Genomic DNA, 22,842 nt, shown 5'->3' with positions numbered 1-22,842 from the left:
TATCTATCTATCTATCTATCTATCTATCTATCTATCTATCTATCTATCTATCTATCTGTCTAAACAACCTGTGATCTCTGAGAACTTTCATTCTGCTACAGGAATCCACCCTAAACACAGAGAAATAAATGCAAAGTATCTACAAGGCAACTTCCAAAATTAGGGAGAATGTGAACACCTGAGGATGTCAGAGAACTCCTGTAGGAAGTAATGCTTGAACTAGGTTTGGAAGGAAGTTGGGGCTTCACACAAAGTCTTGACATTTTATCCCAAGGGACCCCTACAACAATCAGTTCAACATAAGTAGCCAAGGTGGAATTATCCCTTTTGGAGACTAACCTTCACAAAGTTAGGGGACTTGACTATGGCCACCTAGCTAGTTATGGAGATGAAGTCAATGATGATTTTGAGATAAATAAGTCTACGTGATCGAAATTCAATCTTAGAATCCCAATTTATATTCCATATCCCATATAGCCCAGAGTAGTAGTGTCTGTATATGAACTGCAAAACTCCTCAGTGTGGCTGGAACCAGAAAAAAATTGTAACTGTTTAATAAAATAAAAATATAATGAAACATTGATAATGTTAATTTGTGGTTTTCTAAGTCAGTATGTAGCCAGGAAAGTTTCTATTTCAGTTGGACACCGTTGGTGTAGAGGGAAATTAATCTGCATTGGGCACCTAATATTTCAATAATTCAATTTTTTTGAGCAACTGGAGGGGAAGAACTATTTCATTTGTGCATGTGTTTTTGTGTTTCCAGGTAACAAGAATTTGTTAAGGGTGTATGATGTGCCAGGCACTATGCTGAGAGTTGGGGAGATAAAGAAAAATATAACTCCTGTCCTCAAGCAGATCATATGCTAATTAGCAAGGTTTCTAACCATCTTCCTTCTCCTATCAAAGTTGTGGTAAAATGCTTCAATCCAATTTGTTCTCTTCCAAGGGTTAAGCCAGCTCCTACCATCACTGTTTATCAGTCATATCTGCACAGCAGACCCTTGCATATGAACAGTACCAATGTCAACTCCAGCCCAGTGCCCAACAGCATTATTGCGTAATTCTAATTTATAGAGTTCAAATTTTTGAGGTCTTCCAGTGGAGGAGTTAAAGTATGTGTGCCCTGTTTCTCCCAGGAACATAATAGATGTATTCAAGCTCACTGGAAGTCCCTCCCCCAGTCAACCCTAGCAGAAGACATATGATTGACTTGGGTCACATCTGTAGGATATCCCTCCACATTCTCCTGGGCTGGTAACGTTACCAACAGATTATGTCTAGCCAGACATGGATCCCAGTAAGTTATTCACTGCTTAGAATTCTCTGTGGGACAGGTGAATATTACATTCTACCCTTGCAGAAGGTGCCAGCAGATTAGGGGAAAACTTGACTACCATTTGCTACTCAGGGCTGCCAAGGTACAAAGCCAAACAAGGACTTTGGTTGCCAGGTTTTTTTTTTTCTTTCAATAATACACTTCCCTTGACAGTTAAAAAAAAAAAAAGCTCTCTTTGGCATGAAAAATGAGATTCTTTTCAGCAGCAAAAGCCCACCTTGCACACTGCTCTCAGCAGCTGGAAAGAGGGGTCATTCATATATCTGTTCATCATTAAAAAAGGATGGCAGGCAATATAGTTATGCACCTGGGAGATTGCTTTGGCTTGGAGGTGCTAGTGAAAGAATAGAGGAACTCAATTGTTCTCCATATAGGGGAGAGTCTTGGTGGTTTTTTTAGATTTATGCAGGAATGCCTCCTTATTCCTACAACCCATTCAATGAGGTAACTTTTCTCCAATCATACAGAACCAAATCAAAGAATAATGGGTTCTTAGAGGTGAAAGTGACCTCAGAGGTCATCTAGCCCTACCACGCATAAATTAACAGGAATGTCTCCTGTTGTGGATTGGGCCTTGAGGAGGAGTTAGAAAGAACACATTTCAAACCCCATCTCAGACATTTACTTACCTGGATAAATCATTTGAACTCCATGCCTCAGTTTCCTCATAAGTAAAATGCAGAGGTCAGACTCACTGGCCTCTAAGGTACCTTTTCAGCTTCAAATCTATGACCCTATGAGGCCTGGGAAGCGTTCATCCAGCCTTCACTTGAAAACTTTTGGGAGAGGCAGGAGTAGGGAGGCAAGAAACTACCTTCACATCAGTCCATCACTCATGGCCATAGCTTATACAATGCATTAGAGTCCCGATTTTCCCACATCTTCTCCAACATTTATCACTTTCCTCTTCTGTCATATTAGACAATCTGATAAGTGTGAGTTGGTATCTCAGAGTTGTTTTAATTTGCATTTCTCTAATCAATAGCGATTTAGAGCATTTTTGTATGACTATAGATAACTTTCATTTCTTCATCTGACAACTGTGTGCTCCTATGCTATGATCATTAGGGAATGACTTGTATTATAAATTTAATTCAGGTCTCTATGTATTTGAAAAGTGAGGCCTTAATAAGAGACACGCTGTAAAAATTGTTTCCCATCTTTCTGTTTTCCTTCTAATTCATCTATTTTGCATTTCCTAGTGTTTTTCTAACTCTTCTTTGGTCATAACTTCTTCCCTTCTCCATGGATCTGACAGGTAAACTATTCCTCGCCCTCCTAATTTGCTTATGGTATCACCCTTTGGGTCTAAATCATGTATCCATTTTGACCTCATCTTGGTATGTGGTGTAAGATGGTGGTCTATGTCTCATTGCTGCCATGTTATATTCCAATTTTCCCAGCAGTTTCTGTCACTGGAGTGAGTCCTTTTCCCAGAAGCTGGAGTCTTTGGATTTATCAAAGAGTACATTACTACAGTCATTTACTACTGTGTCTTGTGTAGCTAATCTATTCCATTGATCCACTACTCTGTTTCTTAGCCAGCACCAAATAGTTCAGATGATTGCCACTTTATAATACAGTTTAAGATCTGATATGGCTAGGCTGCCTTTCTTTGCATTTTTTTTATTAATTCCTTTGATATTCTTTTGTTCTCCAGATGAATTTTGTTATTATTTTTTCTAGCTCTATTAAATATTCTTTGGTAGTTTGATTGGTATGGCACTGAATAAGTAAATTAATTCAGGTAGAATTGTCATTTTATTGTATTGGCTTCAGGCTACCCATGAGCAATTGATATTTTTTTTCCAATTGTTTAGATCTGATTTTATTTTGTTTTGTAATTGTGTTCATATATTTTCTGGGTTTGTCTTGGCAGAGAGACTCCCAAATATCTTATATTGTCTACAATTCTCTATCTCTTGCCGCTGGCCTTGTTGATAATATAAAGAAATACTAATGATTTCTGTGAGTTTATTTTATATCCTACAACTTTGCTGAAGTTGTTAATTATTTCAAGCAGCATTTTTTTTAGTTTATTCTCTAGGATTCTCTAAGTATACCAGCATGCCATCTGCAAAGTGAAAGTTTTGCTTCCTCATTGCCTATTCTAATTCCTTCAATTTCTTTTTCTACTCTTATTGCTAAAACTAACATTTCTAGTACAAAATTGAATAATCATGGTGATAATGGACATCCTTGTTTCACCTCTGAGTTTATTGGGAAGACTTCTAGCTTATCACCATTACAGATAATGCTTGCTTATGGTTTTAGATAGATACCACTTATCATTTAGACGAAATCTCTATTTATTTTCATGCTCTCTAATGTTTTCAATAGGAATGGGTGCTGTATTTTATCAAAAGCTTTTTTTTCCATCTATTGAGAGAATCATATGATTTATTGGTTTTGTTATTGACATGGTTACGTATGCTAATAGTTTTCCTAACAATGAACCAGTCTTCCATTCCTAGTATAAATCCTACCTGGTCATAGGGTATTATCCTGGTGATGAATTGCTGTAATCACTTTGCTAATAATTTATTTAAATTTTTTCACCAATATTCATTAGGGAAATTGGTCTATAATCTTCTTTTTCTAATTTGGCTCTTCCTGGTCTAGGTATCAGCACTATATCAGTGTCATAAATGGAATTTTTGTACGACTCCTCCATCTGTTTTTCCAAATAGTTTGTATGGTATTTGAATCATTCTTCAAAAGTTTGGTAGAATCCACTTTTAAATGCATCTGGCCCTGGAGATTTTCTTTTTGCTTAGGGAGTTGCTTGGTGGCTTGTTCAATTTTTTTTTCTAAAAAGGGGTAATTTAAGTATTTTATTTTCTCTTCTGTTAATCTGGGCAATTTATATTTTTTGTAAATATTCATCCATTTCACTTGGATTGTCAGGTTTATTGGCATACAGTTGGGGTGGTGAATTCACCCTTTTCATTGTTGATACTGGTAATAGGTTTTCTTTTGTTTAGATCAAATTGATGAAAGGTTTATCTATTTTATTGTTTTTTAAAATAAAATCAGCTCTTAGCTTTATTTATTAGTACAATCATTTTCTTACTTTCAATTTTATTAATCTCTCCTTTGATTTTTAGAATTTCTAATTTGATATTTAATTGGAGGTGTTCAATTTGTTCTTTTTTCTAGCTTTTTAAACTGAATGCCCAATTCATCTATCTGTTCTTTCTCCATTTTATTGGTGTTAGCATTTACAGACATAAAATTTCCCCTAAGTACTGCTTTGGCTGCATCTCATAAATTTTGGTATGTTGTCTCATTATTGTTATTCTCTTTGATGCACTTATTGATTGTTTCTATGATTTGTTGTTTGACCAATTCATTATTTAAGATTAGGTTATTTAGTTTCCAATAAATTTTTATCTATCTTTCTGTTGTTCTTTGTTACATGTAATTTTCATTGCATCGTTATCTGAAAAGGATGCATTTAATGTTTGTCTTTCTGCATTGGATTATGAGGTTTTTATTCCCTAGAACATGGCCAATTTTGTGTATGTGCCGTGTAATACAGAGCAAAAGGTATATCCCTTTCTATCCCCATTCAATTTTTTTCCAGAGGTCTATCATGCCTAATTTTTCTCATATTCTATTCACCTCCTTAACTTCTTTCTTATTTATTTTGTGGTTAGATTTATCTAGTTCTGAGAGGGGGAGGTTGAGGTCCCCCACTAGTATAGTTTTGCTGTCTATTTCTTCTTATAACTCACTTAACTTCTCCTCTAAGATGCTATACCATTTGGTGAGTATATGTTTAGTGTTGAAATTACTTCATTGTTTACAGTACCTTTTAACAAGATGTAGTTTCCTTCCTTCTCTCTTTTAATAGATCTATTTTTGTTTTTGCTTTGTCTGAGATCAGGATTGCTACACTAGCTTTTTTTTTTTACTTCTACTGAAGCATAATATATTCTGCTCCAGCCTTTTACCTTTACTTGTGTGTGTCTTTCTGATTCAAATATGTTTTTTTTTACACAAGATGTAAAAAAACCAGGATTCTGGTTTTTAATCCACTCTGCTTTCTGCTTCTGTTTTATGTGAGAGTTCATCCCATTCACAACCACAGTTTTTATAACTGTATATTTCCTTCCAACCTATTTTCCTCATTTATACTTTTCTCTCTCTCCTTTTACCTTGTTCCTCCTCAACAGTGTTTTCCTTCTGACAACCACCTTCCTCAATCTGCCCTCCTTTCTATCAACCCCACCACTTTCTCTTCCCCTTCCCCATGGTACTTCCCTATAAGACAAAGTAGGTTTCTTTACCCAACTGAATGTATATGTTATTCTCTCTTTGAGCCAAATCTGATGAGGGTAAGGTTCAAACAATGATCACTCCTTCCCTTCTTTCTCTCTACCGCAGTAAGTCTTTCATGCCTCTTCATGTGATACAATTGATCCCATTCTGTTTCCACCTTTCTTCTTCTCCCAGTACAATCCTTTTTTCACCACTTAATCTTTTCTTTTTTATCATCATATCAAAGTCAACTTATATCCATATCCTTTGTCTAAGTATATTCCTTCTAACTGCCCTAATAGAGATACAGTTCTTAAAAATTAAAAGTATCATCTTCCCATGTAGGGATGTAAACAGTTCACTCAACCTTATTGAATATCATGGTTGTTTGTTTATTGTTTTTCTTTCTTTCCTGTTTACCTTTTATGCTTCTCTTGAGTATTGTATTTGAAGATCAATTTTTCTATTCAGCTATGGTCTTTTCATCAGGAAAGTTTGAAAGCTCACATTTCATTGAATGTCCATCATTTCACCTGAAAGATTATGCTCAATTGTGTTGGGTACTTGATTCTTGGTCATAATTCAAGCTCCTTTGCCTCCCAGAATATCATATTTCAAGTCCTCTGATCCTTTAATGTAGAAGCTGTGAAATCCTGTGTAATCCTGACCATGGTTCCCTGATATTTGAATTGTTTCTTTCTGTCTTCTTGGAGTTTTTTCTCCTTGACCTGAGAGTTCTGGAATTTGACTACAATATTCCTTGGGGTTTTCATTTTAGGATCTCTTTCAGAAGATAATCAGTGGATTCTTTCCATTACTATTTTATCCTCTGGTTCTAAGATATCAGAGTAGTTTTACTTGATGATTTCTTGAAAGATGCTGTCCAGGCTCTTTTATTGATCATGACTTTCAGGTAGTCCAAAAATTCTTAAGTTATCTCTCCTGGATCTATTTTTCAGGTCAGTTATTTTTCCAATGCTGTATTTTACATTGTCTTCTTTTTTTCATTCCTTTGATTTTGTTTCACTGATTCTTGATGTCTCTTAGAGTTATTAACTTCCACTTGCCCAATTCTAATTTTTAAGGAATTCTTTTCTTCAATTAGCTTTTGTACCTCCTTTTCCATTTGGCTAGTTCTACTTTTAAAGGAGCTGTTATCTTCAGTGTATTTTTTCCCATTTGGCCAGTTTTATTTTTTAGGAATTGTTTTCTTCAGTCAATTTTTGTGCTTCCTTTACTAAGCCGCTAAATATTTTTTTCATAATTCATAACTCTTATTTCTTTTCCCCAATTTTTTTCTATCTCTCTTACTTGATTTTTATAATCTTTTTTGAGCTCTTCCAAGAGGAATTTCTGGACCTGAGAACAATTCATATTCCCTTTTGAGGCTTTGAATTTAGGCATTCTGACACTGTCATCCTCCTCTAAGTTTGTGTTTTGACCTTTACTGTCACCATATTAGTTTTCTATGGTCAGGGCTTTTTTGTTATTGTTATTTTTATTCATTTTTTTTTTAAGTTGAGCTCTGCTCATGGAGTATAGGAGGCACTGTGCCAAGCTTCTGGCACTGGGGGGCCAGGGGTCTGGTCACTGGCGTTTTGTGCTGAGGCCTCTGGGGTTGGCAGCTTGCCCACTGCCTTGGGGTGACCCAGTCTAGTCATAACTGTTGTGCCTTAGGCTCCCGCTGGCAGTTTGCCTGCTGCCCTTGGGCTAGAGGCCTCAGAGCTGGCCTGCTGTGTCACTGGCCTGCTGAGCTAGGACAACAGGAGAGCTCAGGAAACTTCCTGGCTTCTCTCCACCATCTTTGCTTCTTCACTTTATGTTTGAAGAAAATAAAGTCTCTGGAGATTGAGTGACTTATGGGCACAGGTTCTAATTGGGAATGGGACTTCAAATCCAGTCCTGCCATTGTTTTGCTGTTGTGGTTGTTTTATTTGTTTGTTTGTTTGTTGTTGCTGTTTTTGTTTGTTTGTTTGTTTTTTGACAATTAGGTGGTTCAGTGGATAGAGTGCTAGGTCTGGAGTCAGGAAGATTCATCTTCCTGACCTCAGACACTTACTAGAACAAGACACTGTATCCAGTTTGCCTCACTTTCCCAATATGTAAAATGAAGTAGAAAAGGAAACCATTCTAGTATTTTTGCCAAGAAAACTCAAAAAGAGGTCAAAGAGTCAGACGTAACTGAAAACAACAAAACAAAACAAAACAAAACTAAGGCTCAATGATCTTAAGAGATTTGCTGAAGTTCACACAGGTAGTAAGTGGAAGAGTCAGAATCTGAATCCAGGTTCCCTGACTCTACTGGCCTGATGTCATACAAATAGTAATAATAGCTAGCATCCATGTGGTACTTTAGTGTTTGCAAAGCACTCTATTTATTTATTTATTTATTTATTTATTTGTTTGTTTGTTTATTTATTTATTTATTTATTTATTTTGTCTAGGCAATGGGGTTAAGTGACTTGCCCAGGGTCACACAGCTAGTAAGTGTTATGTGTCTGAGGTCGGATTTGAACTCAATTCCTCCTGAATCCAGGGCCGGTGCTCTATCCACTGTGCCACCTAGTGGCCCCTGCAAAGTACTTTAGATACATCACTGGCAGGATGTATCTGCAGGTCCTCTGGTGTCAGAGTCCACATTCTTTCCATTATATGTCATGAGTCTCCATTTTTGCTCCTAGTTCTGTCCTCTGGGGCCAAGCAGAGAAGTCAAATCTCTTTTCCATGTAACAGCTCTTCATATACTGAAAGGTAGCCATCATGTTTCCTTCTGATGTTTCACCTATTTCCTTAAATATTCACAGTTCTCTGAGCTGACAATAACATTGGGAATTCATTCATATAGTGCCCTAAAGTTTGCAGAACACTTTGCCCACATCTCTTCATCTGAGATTCATGACAATGTTGTGAAGTACATACTACAGTTTTCATCATTATCATTTTGAAGATGAAGGAATGAAAGCCCAGAGAGGTTATATGACTTGCCCACAGTCACACAACTCAAGTTTTTGTGGCAGGAATCAAGTACATGTCTTGAAGTTGAAAAGAAGCAAACTTAGGTTTACTGTTAGAGAAGAGGGAGGTGTGGACAGGCCTAACAATAAGAGATATCTAGAAGTGCAATGGTATCCTATGAGAGTTGAAGGGTTCCCCCTCCCTGGACTTCTTCAAATGGAGGCTGGAGGATCACATGTCAGATACACTCTAGTGGTACTGAATGGGTTGGACTAGTCAGGTAGGTGGCACAGTGGATGGTACAGTGGACCTACAGTTAGAAACCCTTGAGTTCAAATGTGGCTTCACACTTAACTAGCTGTGTGACCTGGGCAAGTCACCTAACCTCAATTTCCTGACTCTAAAATGGGACAATAATAGTAACTACTTCACAGGTTTGTTGCAAGGATCAAATAAGTTATTGTAAAGTACGTGACATAGTGCCTGGCACGTAGTAGATGCTGTTTCCTTCCCCCTCCTTTTCCTAGTCAAGTTCCTTCCATATCTCATGTTCTTTTTCATTTATTCTATATTTAAGTCATCCTCACTCCAAATCTAGCATTTGATTTGTGGGATTACATGGCCTCTCACCCAGTTCTCATAGAGAATGGTCTGTAGGTCATTCATTTATATAGGGCACAAGAGAGTAACCCTCATTTCTACCCTAGGTAGCACCCAGTGTCCCCTAGCCTGAAAAGATCTGTTTAGGAACATGTCCAGCATTGGGAAAACTTAATATATATACATATATATATATGCATATATATTTCCCCTCTGGTGATCATACAGTGACCTTCCTCTGCATTAGACTACATCAACAGCCATCTGAGAGTTCATATGAGAAATTCCTCCTCTGAATCTCATCACCACATCACCAAAGCTTAGTAGAATGGTCAGAAAGAGTTGCCTGAGACAGAAAAGTGTAGTATGACTTGATCTTAATAATACAATTAATGAGCAGAAATATTGCTTTAAGCTACTCCTGGATTCCTTTCAGAGGCTAATAGCAGAGTCTGATAGCCAAGTAATCCCTTTGGATGACAATCCCTTTGGGTTGGACTTTTAGAATAAGCCTGGCTAACCCTCATGTTGTCCTAAACCCAAGAGAAGGGATATGTCTCACTCTTATGAAACTGTCATAGAAATCCATTTCTGTCCCTGTTCTGTCTCCAGTTCGATTTCCTTTGTGGTAACAACGGGTCATATTAAGTAGACCGTACACAGGTGCTGGACAACACAAAGAACCTGAAGAGACAACGATTCCAAAATGTGTTAGCTTTTGGACATTGAAAATGTCACTTGATCTTTCTGAGCCTTAGTTTCCTTTTCTGGGAAACAGGAATAGCAGTGCTGTTTTCTTCAAACTCATATGGTCTTTCTGAAAAAAGTACCTTTTTTGTTTTGTTTTTAACCTTACAGTACAATTAAAACAAATTATTAGGCATCCCTCTACCTCAGTTTCCTCCTTTAAAAAAATAAACAAGTGATGATTAAGAGCAGCTATATGATACAGTGGATAGAGCACTAGACTTGGAGTCAGGAAGACCTGAGTTCAAATCCAGCCTCAGACACTTACTAGCTATGTAACCCTGGGCAAGTCATTTAACCATTTTTGCTTCATTTTCCTTACCTGTGAAATGAGCTGGTGAAAGAAATGGCAAACAACTCTAGTGTCTTTGCCAAGAAAACCCCAAAAGGGGTCAAAAAGGGGACATGACAGAAATGACTGAACAACAATATCAATTAAGATTTTAGGGAAATGGCCTTTATTTTTTCCCTGAAATTATTTCGGGAAACTTTGCATATAAACTATGTTAGAGACGTACAAAATTAATTCAATCTTAGTAATACTGTGATGACATGAAAAAGACTTTGGACTGAGGAAGGATTTCTGGGTTCTCATCTTGATTCTTTGTGATTTTGAAGGATCCACTTGATCTCCGGGGGCCTCAGTTTCTTTATCTGTAAAGTGAACTGAATGAACCTTAGAACCTTAGAAGCCACCCAAAGACTTTAGAATTGAGCCTGATATTTTTAGGTCCTTTCAAATACAATGCCTGATTTTCCTTCTGAGTCTGCAGAATGTAACAAGGTTCTCTCAAGAATTTTGAAAGAAAGAATGTCTTTGCTGCTATCAGATAATTATTGTTACAGAATGCCTAATTTGGAAGAAACCTCAGGTCTCATCTGGTCAAACTGTCAGCTGATCAAAAATACCATTTACAATATAGATAACAAATGACCATTTACCCTTCACGTCATGACCTCTAGTGAAGTCCAGAATGCCCAGCATCACCTGGAGAATTTTATATCTCTAGATCAAGTGCTTTAAACCCCTTTTTTGTGATTTGGACCCATTTGGCAGCCTGGTGAAATCTTTGGATCCCATCTAGGAATAATGTGGTGTTTTTGTTTTAATACAAAATATTCACTGGCTTACAAAAGCAAGTAATTGTATTGAAATACAATTTTCTTTAAATCTTGACAGACCCCAGGTAAAGAATCCCTATTGTCTAGTCTCATGTCAAAAACAAAAAAACAAAAAAAAAAACATAGGATTACTTCCCTGAGAAATTCAGTCAATAGTAGCTTTATTTCAAGTTTGGGAAAACTGAAAAAGCCCATTCGTTGGTTTGTACTGGAATCAAAAGGAAGAGAAGTAGAGGAAGGGAGAAAGCATTTATTAAGCACTTACTATGTGCCAGGCACTGCACTATGCCTTTTGCAAATATTATTTCATCTGATCCTCAAAACAATCCTGGAACTTAGATTCTATTATTTTACAAATGAAGAAACAGAGATAGACAGAAATTTTGTGATTTGCCCAGGGTCACATGGCTACTAAGTAGCTGAGACTGGATTTGAACTCAGGTCTTCTTGTTTCCAGATCTAGTGCTCTATCTGCTACACCTCCCAGCTGCCTCCTTGAATACATACAAGTACTTACCCCAAGTAGCATTGAAGAGGACTGCATGTTGTCAGTGCTGATGACCTACAGATGGCCAAATGAGACGTATCCTTCCTCCTCATAACCTACACATAACAACGTTTCATCGTTGTGCTTAGAAGGTGACATTGGTGAGTGTCTGTAGAAATCTGTGTATGCCCTGGGACATGTACCCTGCTCCTCTTCCCAGTACACACGTTATTTATTTCCTATACACCTGGGCCCTCTTGCCTTCCTGGGGTTTGTTTTCCTGTGCCATCCCTGATGGGGCAGAAGAATGGGTCAGTTTTCAGTGAGCATCTCCCGTTGTCAAATGCTGCCTGCCATAGTGTTCCACAGGCTGCTGCTATCATTCCCTAGAGATCGATCCTTCTGCTTCATGGCCTGATCTTGTGCTTCCATATGTCCTTAAACTATTTCTTGTTTGCTCCTCATGGTGTATGTGTGAAATACTAACTAAATTAACCACAACCAGAAATGGCCTCCTATCTGCCCCACACCACTCAGTCACTTAGCCTCATAGTTTTGGCCAGAATATTCAATTCAGATTTTCCCTGGGCACTCAGGGGCTCTTGGAAAAGAACTATCATGGCCTGCTTCTGGACCCCACTTTTATTCTGGACAACTAGATTTCCAATACCTAAAATCAATTCTATTGAGACCTCTTTAGACCAATGGAACAATGATTTCTACAGAAGAGAACCATTTCAATCGTACAAATGTAGATTGCAAGAATCCCACTCCCTGATAAGATACCCCTGTTTTTGCTCCTTTGCAAAGTAGCTGATTCTCTTTTTGAGCGTTTTTGTTTTAATTATATCCACATCTTAGCTACAGCCCCTGCTGACCAAACCAAGGATCCTCTCCTGTCTTACGGATTTCAAGTGCCATCTAGTGGTCAATCTCCAGAAAGACAGATACAGTACATTCCCAGTTGGAAAGTTAGGAGGGAAGAGCATCTGTTTTTCACCTGGTTAAGTCTTCTGGCTAGCTGAGAATGACATCTGTCCCAGATGTTAGGGAAATAAAATACACCTGGAAAACGATGTTTAGGGAAGTTTGTGTCATATTCTTCTAATTCAGAATGGGATTCAATATGTGTATGGCCTGGGAGGGATCAAACCATTTAATCTCCCTGGGCCTCAGTTCCTTTATCTATAAAATTTAATAGGTTAGGCTAAATGGCTTCTGAGGTCCCTACTGGTGATATACCTATAATCCTCGGATCTCATGAAAGGACCAGTGTTTAAGTCACTGACCCAGAACCCACACTGATGTAGCTCTCGTCAGCTCACACCTGGACTTTCCAATAGCCTGTTTGCTGGTTGTTCTCCCTGCCTCAGATCTCTCCCTACTCCAATCCATCTGCCATTCAGCTGCCTAAGTGATCTTCTAACATGCACTCTTGCTCTCCTACTACGTTACTTCTGATGGCCCCCCATTACCTTCAGGATCAAATGTAAAACTCTCTGTTTGAATTTTAAAACCCTTTGCAGCCTGGATCTTTCATATTCCAACCCCCCTCCCCAATTAATCTGCAAACTAGTGATGCTGGCCTCCTTGATTTTCTTCTCCCATTTCCCTCTCTGGACTGCATGACTTGGTATTGCCATCCTTCCTGCCTCCCTCACGCATCTCTGCCTACTGGCTTCCTTGGCTTCCTTAAAGACTCAGCTTTAATCACACTTTCTCCAAGAATTATTTTCTCTTCCCCCTGCTGCCCCTGCCTTCTGTCTGAGATTACTCTCCATTGACACTGTATACAAAGTGCCTTGTGTTCACTTAGCTATTTACATTTTGTCTATTGTTCTCATAATTTCCTTAAGGGCAAAAACTGGTTTTGCCTTTCTTTGTGTACCTAGTGGTTAGCACAGTGCTTCGCATTTATCAAGCACTTAAAAAAGGCTGGTTAACTATGAGAGAAATGATTATTTCTCTCATATATTCATAATCAATTATCGAACTGAGACCATGAGTTTTTCAGAAGCCTGTAGGTTGTTCAATCTCTGAAGGGCATTGTTGATGGATAAGATAACCCAAATCCCCAGGGTATATGCCTCTATGTGTGTATACATATACATATATACATACATACATATGTGTGTATGTGTGTATCAGAACCACTGGACCAATTCACAGCTCAACCAAGAATATATCAATAACTATTTTCCAGCAGCTTTTCCAACATTTGCCATTTTCCTTTTGCATCATCTTAGTCAATCTGAGGGGTATTAGGAGGAACCTCAGAATTGCTTTAACTTGAATTTCTCTAATTATTAGTGAGTTGGAACACTTTTTTTTAACTATGGCTATTAATAGCTTAGATTCCTTCCTTTTAAAACTGCCTGCTCATATACTTGGACCATTTATCAATTGGGAATGAATCTTATTCTTAAAAATTCTAATCATTTTATTATAAATCTTGTAAATGATTATTTTACGAGAAGAAAAAAAAAACTTGCTGCAAAGATTTTTTTTCCAGTTAACTGCTTCCTTTCTAATTATAGTCACTTTAGATTTGATTGTGCAGGTGTTTGTGGATATTAGAGATAACTCCTATAGCTGGCTCTCATGAGAAGGTGGTTTTCCATTTTCCAATTATCTGATTAGCTGGTCATATATCCCTTGTGGTCCCAATCCCCATTTTGGAGACTTCTGCTCTATAGGCAGCATAAAATGGTGAAAGGAGGGCTGGCTGCACAGTCAAAGAATCAGGTCCATATCCTACCTCTGGCACTTAATTATGTGCCCTTAGGCAAGTCACTTAAGTTCTCCAGGTATCAATTTCTTCATCTGAGAACAGAAGGATGTTGGACTAGATGACCCCCTCAGCTCTTTCAAGCTCTGATTCTATAATCCCCTGCTACATTTGGTCAGAGGCAGGCTGGATCTCTAGTCTTCCTCACATTTAATTGGAATCTTCATTCACTATACAACATTCCCTCTCAATAGGAATGAGGATTGGGCCTGTGATTTCATTGATTTAAGAATTTCTGAGTAAGAAATTTTGTTATACCAAAACAGGTTGGCAAGTTTTTCTGCAAATTCTGGTGCTAGAGAGCAGCCCAAAGCACAGACGTTAAAGGGCTCACCCAGAGTCACAGAGGGAAGACCCAGAAAGGCTGCACCTTCCTGGTTTGCAGGCTAGTTCTCTAGTAGCTAGAGTACACTATCCTTCTGATCTACCCTTAAAATAATAGTTATTTTTATGTATTTCATATTACTTGTTTCCCCATTAGATTCTTGCCTCCCTAAAGATAAGAATATGTCTTATATTAGTTGGATATTACCATGAATTACTAGCAGTACTTACACACACCAGAGTCTGAAAAAAAATGTCATTTGCATTGAAGATGGAAATGAATTGACTATGTCTTTTGTATCAATTATTTTCTCACTATCTTTTTTTCCTTTCCTTAAAAGTGGAGTACAGTAGAAAAAGAAAAAGAAAATTCTCCTTGAGTGAGCTTTCCAGTTATTTGGATCTGAGATAAAAAAAAAAAAAGAGGTAACTGTCTACTGAGACAGACAGAAATTAAGCAGCTTGCCTGCAGACTAATCACCAGGCCATGACAAGATTAGAATTTAGGTCTCAGGTCTTCTAGTCTGATGCATTCTCCTCAAAAATCCCAGAGCTTTTGGAAGGAGTTATGGCAGAAAGCCACTTATAAAGGTAAACTCCAGCTACTCAGGGGAAACAAGTCTAAATGACACTGAAGCCCAGAGATTTTCAAACAGATGTCCTTTCTGCAACAAGACTGTAGCAGTCCCTGGGGGTTTTCACTGAGACAGCTGGGGCTGTAACCACCATGCATGTCAATTCTCCAAGGTTTATCCTAAATAGAATTCTTTCTATCATAGGAAGGAGGAGAAAAGTAAGATGAATATTTGACATCACAACCCTCACACAATATAGAATCATAAATTAAGAATTAGAAAGGAATTCCAAACCATCCACTCTTTCCCTTTCATTTTACAAATAAGAAAGTGAGACTTGGAAGATTAAGTAATAATAATAATAACTAATATATTGCTTACCATGTTCCAGGCACTGTGCTAAATCCTTTTAAAATAGCATCTCATTAGATCCTCACAACAGTCCTAGGAGGTAGATACTATTATTATCCCCATTTAATTGTTGAGGAAAATGAGACAGATAGGTCAAATGACTTGCCTAGGATTATAGAGCTAGTAAATGTCTGAGGCTAGAAATGATCTCAAGTATTTCTGACTCTAGGCCCAGTGCTCAATCCACTGTGCCACCAGCTCAGGTCATACGGGGAATGGACATTAATGGAGAGATTTAAACATGGATCCTCTGACTCCAGAGTCTGTGCTAATCCCACTGGATATGCAGCCATGATTCTGCTCATCCTTGAATCAGGAATTTTTGACTAACAAGTCAAATGTTCTATTAAGTCCATCCACCCAGTTGTCACTTAGGAAGCGAGGGGGCACAGTGGGCAGAATGTCAGCCCTGGATTCAGGAAGATTCATTTTCTTTTCATTTTCTCTCATGAGAGCCAACTATATGAGTTATCTCTAACATCCACAAACACATTCATAGTTCAGAGACTCAAAATCCAGCCTCAGGCACTTACTAGCAGTGTGACTCTGGGCAAGTCACTTCATCCTGTTTGCCTCAGTTTCCTCACCTGTAAAATGAGCTGGAGAAGGAAATGGAAAACCATTCCATTATCTTTGCCAAAAAAAAAACCCAGATGAGGTCATGAAGAGTCAGACACAACTGAAAAACAATAATCCTCATTTACAGTCAAGGAAACTGAGGCAAACAGAAGTTAAGTGACTTATTCAGGGTCAAAGAGCTAGTAAATATCTGAGACTGAAATTGAATACAGGGCCTCCCTTCTCCAGGTTCAGTACTCCATCCATTGCACCATCTAGCTGCCTTATACGTGTTTGTTGTCTTTAGAATACTTCACGAACCCATGTTCATTCTGAGTTTTAACTTATGCTCAATTGAGATACGTGTCAAGGGCTTGGGAAACTTTAAGAACATTACATACATGTCAGCAATTACTACACAGCAAATTCACTTAATGTATCTGGAAAACAAAAAAAAGAAAGAAAAGAAGTGGCTGTTTAGCATCATGTAGTCAAAGCTATCACCTGATTCGTTGCATTGCTCACTTTTCAGCTGTTTGCTATGCTTTTGTTCAATCTGCTATGGTTCAGAATCTAGACATCACAGTCCAGGCTGATAAGCTCTTTTTCCCCAGCCTTGATGCCTGCCTGATCCTTGATTTTATGAGTTTTCAGAAGCTAAATTCTAGAAAAATAATGCTACCTAACTCCAATACTGGGAATGAACTCATTTTCTCAAAGAATGCTTTTACAAAATGGACTAACTATATGACTTTATAATAAGAAAGAAAAGATCTTTCCTCTTCTGCCCCCAGTTCCCCACATAAGAATTAAAAGGACAATATTTACTTATTATTAGAGACATATATTGTTAGACTTACTAGAGCTAAATATTATTTTCTTTAGGTCATTAATTTAGAAATTTCCTTAAGAATGTCAATAATCTGCTTAGCTTCCTGAGAGACTTTGCAACCAAATTAGTTATTTAACTTTCTTTGACTTGGGTCTTTAGAATCTTGGAACTTAACATCTCAGAAAATAAATAAACCTGCATTAAGGGGATGACCACAGTGGATTAGCTTCTCTGTTAGATACCAACTAGACTCTAGGTGATTCAATTCATTCCTCTCCTTGTCCCCCCTGCTTGGAATGCCCTCTCTCCTGGTCCTTGCCTTAGAGAAGCCTGAGCTTCTTACAAAGCATAGTTCAGAAACAACCTCCTACCCGAGACCTTTCCAGATCCCAAATTATTAACATTCTCACCCTCCTGAAATTACTTCATGTTAGTTTATATATATTTTGTTTTGACTTGTCTCAAAGGGAGGAACATGGCACTATGGAGTTAATCTTCAATTTGAAGCCAGACAATGTGAGTTTGACTACACACTATTTGTATACAAGTCATTTTAATTCTCTAGGCCTGAACTTCCTCATCTGTAGAATGGATGGACTGTGTAAAGAAGCTGTAAGGGCCCATCTATGACTAGATTTATTTCAGAAAAATATGTAATCCTAGGCAGCAGAGATGTTTTCTTTTTTCCTGGATGTAACAGGTATCTAATAAAAGTTGGTTAGATTGAATTGAATTGGCTCATTTAAGGAACAGCTGACTCCTTCACTTTGTGTTGCCTCCGCCATTAGAATGTGAGCTTTCTGAGAGAAGTGACTATCATATATGTCTAGGTATATCCACAACACTTAGTACAGCACTTTGTACAAAGTAAACACTTAATAAATACTGCATATATTCATTCATTCATCCCATAGTGGGGGTACTTTTTTTTAATTTTTTTTTTACCAGAAGCAAGATGGCGCATTCATTGGAGATGCTTTTGGAACTTGTAGTCAGTCATAAGAACTGAATTTGAAAGAATTCCATTGTTTACTGCTGGTGTGGCCTTGGGCACAATGAAACTCTTTCTATTTCAGTTCCTCATTTGTAAAATAAGGGAGAGGGGCTAGAAGACCTCGAAGGTCCCATCCAGCTCTAAAACCATGGCATGATGAATTTATGACCTGCCCTTCTCCTGCTTCTCATTGTTCTGTCAAACAATACTATCCACAGTATTCCACCATCCTTTTTCATAAGGTTGGACAAATGAGTTTATCTACTAAGTCACAATTGCCCTCAACTGCCAAACCAAAACTGTGTAAAATCTTTCTTTATTAAAGGCCATCGAATTGTCTGAACAAGAAGACTTCTGATGAGGTCTAGAGGTTTAGGGGTGCTGGGACCCTGAGATCACGGCATGTGGGTCCTGCCTGAATGAATTCAACCCAAATCTTCTTTCAGCCAGAGAAAAAGTTTATTAGAGACAAACCATACAGGCCAGACTCTTAAGGAATATGAACATTAGTAACACCTGTTGGGATGAGCAGGCATGTGAAAGTCTCAGAGTTTAAATGGGGGCCACAGTGGATCTTATATACACTAAAGTAACTTTGGTTGACCAGAGGAGGGACTGGGAAAAGAGTCTAGGTGAGAATTATGATTGGAAGATCTGAGAGATTGAATAGACAATGGGCATAGATAATGAAGGGAACTGGAAGGAAAAAGTTTGAAAAGCATCTGAATAAGATCAAAAGGTGGGGCTAGGGCTTTCAAAGGGAGATAAGGGGAGTCAATTAGGAACCATTTGAGACTAGAGTAAGAAAAGTTTAAGGGCTTTCTGGGCCCTGTAGACAAATGGGAGCCAAATTCTTTTTGGAGAAAGGGGCAAAGGTCTCACCTTCTGAAACTGAATGATGGACCAATACCCCATCACTTCCAGTAAGGTACAAGAAGTTGATGAGATATTGTAGAAGGGATCCTTTATCAGTTACAAATTGGACTATATATTCTTAGAGATTCCTGTCAGTATTCAGATTCTGAGATTCTAGCAATAACTTAGATATTATTTCTTTTACTTTACAATGAATTAGAATTCTGTATCATGAGGGTGTTTACCTATACCTATGGTCTTTCACGTGGATGCAGAATGTCATCCCTGCCCTGGAATGTTCAGAATTAGGTCATCCATCATGTGGACAGTTGAGATGAGAGGAGTTTTAGGAGGAACCTTATAGTTGAGTAAAAACTTCCTTATGGATAACTGTATTTGAAAGTTCCACTGTGAAGGATGTTTAATAAGACGCATTTATTGAGCACCTGTTATTGGCCAGGCAATGTACCAGGATCTAGGGAAGCAAATACAAAAAATGAAATAGTTTCTACTCACAATGAGTTCACATTCTAATCAGGAAGGAAACACGCACACACACACACACACACACACACGTGTGTGTATGACATTTCATCAAATATACATAAGAATTAATTGTAATATATACATATTACATATACATTATTACATATTATATGTATAATATATTATGTTATACATTTTCTATATATTGCCAATAAAGCAATGTATATTTGGCTATATGTAGCAGCTCTATATCTATATATACACAGATATATACACATAATATGCACGTGTGTGTATGTGTATGTGTGTGTTAAATACAAGACAGTTTGGTTTGAAGGACGCTAGCAGCTGGTTTGATTATAGATAGGAGATGACACCCAAATTGCTTCTTTAAGGATGAAAGGGGCTCTATAAGGCTGAGGAAAGGAGGATATTCCAATATGGTCTGTGCAAAGACACAGAGATGGGAAATCAGATGCTTTGAATAAAGAACCATTTGGCTGGGTCCCATGGTTTGAATACAGGAGTAATATCCAGTGATACCAGAAAGATTGATTGGGCCCAGGCTACATTGGGCTCTAAAAGCTGAACTGAGATATTTTCTTTGATCCCAGAAACAAAAGGAATTCAATAGTGTTGACTGAGTAAGATAATCACGTGGTTATATGTGTGATTAAGGAAATTTACTTGTTAGTAGTATGTGGAGTAGACTGGAGTAGTAAGAAATGTGTGTTGCAGGTCAATTTGGGTGCTATTGAAATCATATAGTCAAGAGGTGATGATACCCTTAACAAAAATGTGGTTAGGAATGGCAAGGTTTGGGAACTACGTGAATATGTGGAGTCAAGGTGAGTGAGGAGTACAGGATAATGCTGATATTATAAACCTTGGAGACTGGAAGGATAGTACGGTATTATCTAAAAATTTGCTAAACATTCCTTCTTTCCTGGTGCCTATGAGGTCCTTTTCTCCCACTTCTCCCTCTTGGAATTCTTGCACCTTTTAGGACTCAGCTCAAGCATCACACTTGTAAGATTTGCTACTTATCCCCACTCCCCCAACAAGTTGTGTTGTATTTATTTTGTATCTTTGAAGATATTTTGGATCCACTTATATGTATAAGTATTGTTTCACTCCATTAAAATCTAAGCTTTTGAGGACTGGAAATAATTAACTTTTGCCTTTGTAGCCTCAATATCTAGCATAGTACCTGGTACCTAGGAGGTGTTTAAAAATGATTTTTTTCAGTGATTGGTAACACCTTTTTCTAATTCTCTTTCTTTATTTGCTAATGTTCTATATAATTTCCCAAATGATTTTGCATTGACTTTGCATATCTTCTGTGTTCACTTTTTTTGTGTGTGTGCACATGTCTTTTTCTGTAAATAAACTATAAACCTCCTATGGGGAGCAATGATTTGGTTTTTCTCCTTGTATCCCCAATGCCCAAGACATTGTTTACATGTAGAGGGCATTCAAAGAAGCTGACACACAGTAAGTGCTTAATAAATGTTTGCTGACTGAATGAATGAATTGAAAAGGTCTGAGTTACTTCTAAAAATGAAAGCATTTCTTTTATTTTGAGAATACAAATAAGAATAACTTGTTCAGAAAGCAAACTAAAGTGATGAGTTGGGGGAGGAAAAATATGTGATTTGAAGAAAAATATCTACAAAGAGAGGGCTCTGGGACCTATTTGTGGGAAAGATTGACCTGAAGCTTTTTCCATTACTGAACTTGACCTTCTATTATGAGTATGTATTCTAAGGAATAGAGCCTTTCCCACATTGATCTTCCTACCAAATGGGAACAATACCCCAAAAATGTTTGGACAGAGACAGTTTCTGATTAAACGGAACACCCAGCCCATTCCCAGATGGAGGCAAATATTCAAACACCACTTGACTTACAAGATTAATTTAATTCATCCAGACACTTTCTTGGAATGTTTACAGAAACTGCCTGCTTCAATTATTGCTTGTGTAAGTTTGGACAATGCAAATGTGTGTGTTTATGTTTTTCAAGATATAAACTTATGGGTGTCGGAGTAAAAACGATAGTTGCCAGGATGTGGAATATAGCCCTTAGTTTAGTACAGAGGGGAACTGGGGTTTACTGAAAAAGCACTGTCCCAGGAGTAAGGAGAACTGGACTGTGTTCTCAGATCTGCCCTTAATAATAGCTAGCATTTATACAACACTTTAAGATTTGCAACGTGCTTTAATAATACTGTGTAATTCAATCCTTACAACAACCCTGGGAAATTGATGCTGTTATTATTTCCATTTTACAGATGAAGGAAGCTGAGGCAGAAAAAGGTCAAGAGGACTTAGCCAGGATCACATAACTGGTAAATGTCAGAGGCAGAATTTCAACTCAGGCCTTCTTGAATCCTGGTTCACCAGTCTGTCCATTGTGCCATTTAGCTGCCATCACATAGGAAGGGAAATTTGGGGTGCTTACTTTCCTTCTCTGGGCCTAAATTCTTCTATAAAATAAGGGACTGACATAGTAGTTAGCTCCTGAAGTCAGGATCAGGAAGACATGAGTTCAAATCCAGCCTCCAATCATGCCTAGTTGTATGATTCTGGGCCAGAAACTTAATATCTCTCAGCCTCAATGTCATCATCTATAAAATGAGTATAATAAAAACACCTATCTTGCAGGATTATTTTGAGCAATTACAAACCTTCAACTGTTATATTAATATCTCTCATCAATGTGATGATCAGAGGTGACATAATTTCTTTAAGACTTGCAAAACATTTTACATATATCATCCCATTTGACCTCACAACATGTGAGTGTAATGCTACAAGCGTTATCCCCATTTAACACATGAGGAAACTGAGGGCCAGAAATATTTAATGATACAGCACATAGGATCTTAGGACAGAATGGTGAGGTCTCGGGACTCTCCATCTTATCAGCAGGATTAGAGGTGATCATTCCCTGCATTTCAAATGATTGGACCAGCCATGGTTGTTTCCCAGTTTGGGTAAGTCATGGAAGGATTCCACCCAACACAATTTGGAAGAGGAGGTTAAGTTTGAAGATCTAGGTGGAATGGGGAATCTGAGCCTCCTTCAGTAATGATAAGAAGGGGAGTCATTGTCCAATCAAGAGAAAAACATAGAGAGGATGCAATCAGGGACATCAGGAAGTTACATGAGGCATGTTCTCTGTCAGACAGGATCTGGGAGGCCTGGGTCATGAAGAGGGCAGGAAAAGGCTCCTCTAATGTCAGGCAGCCCAACTGTCCTACAGCCTGGATGAACAGTGATGTCATCAGTCAAGAAGAAAGTAGGAACCCATTGGATGGCCTCCAATGAGGTATGCTTTAGAAATTCACAGCAAGAAGCCAAAGGGAAAACCATGCTTGTTGTTCATGACTCACTATTTAAACTTTCAATTTTGGGAAAGGGTAGGGTAGAGAGAGACAAAAAAGAAGGATAGATAGTGTGTGTGTGTGTGTGTGTGTGTGTGTGTGTGTGTGTGTGTGTGTG

Source organism: Vombatus ursinus, unplaced genomic scaffold (assembly GCF_900497805.2).
Source record: "Vombatus ursinus unplaced genomic scaffold, bare-nosed wombat genome assembly UNPS02014837.1, whole genome shotgun sequence".
NCBI lineage: Eukaryota > Metazoa > Chordata > Mammalia > Diprotodontia > Vombatidae > Vombatus > Vombatus ursinus.
The sequence above is the reverse complement of the archived record's forward strand: the minus strand, read 5'-3'. Positions refer to the sequence as shown.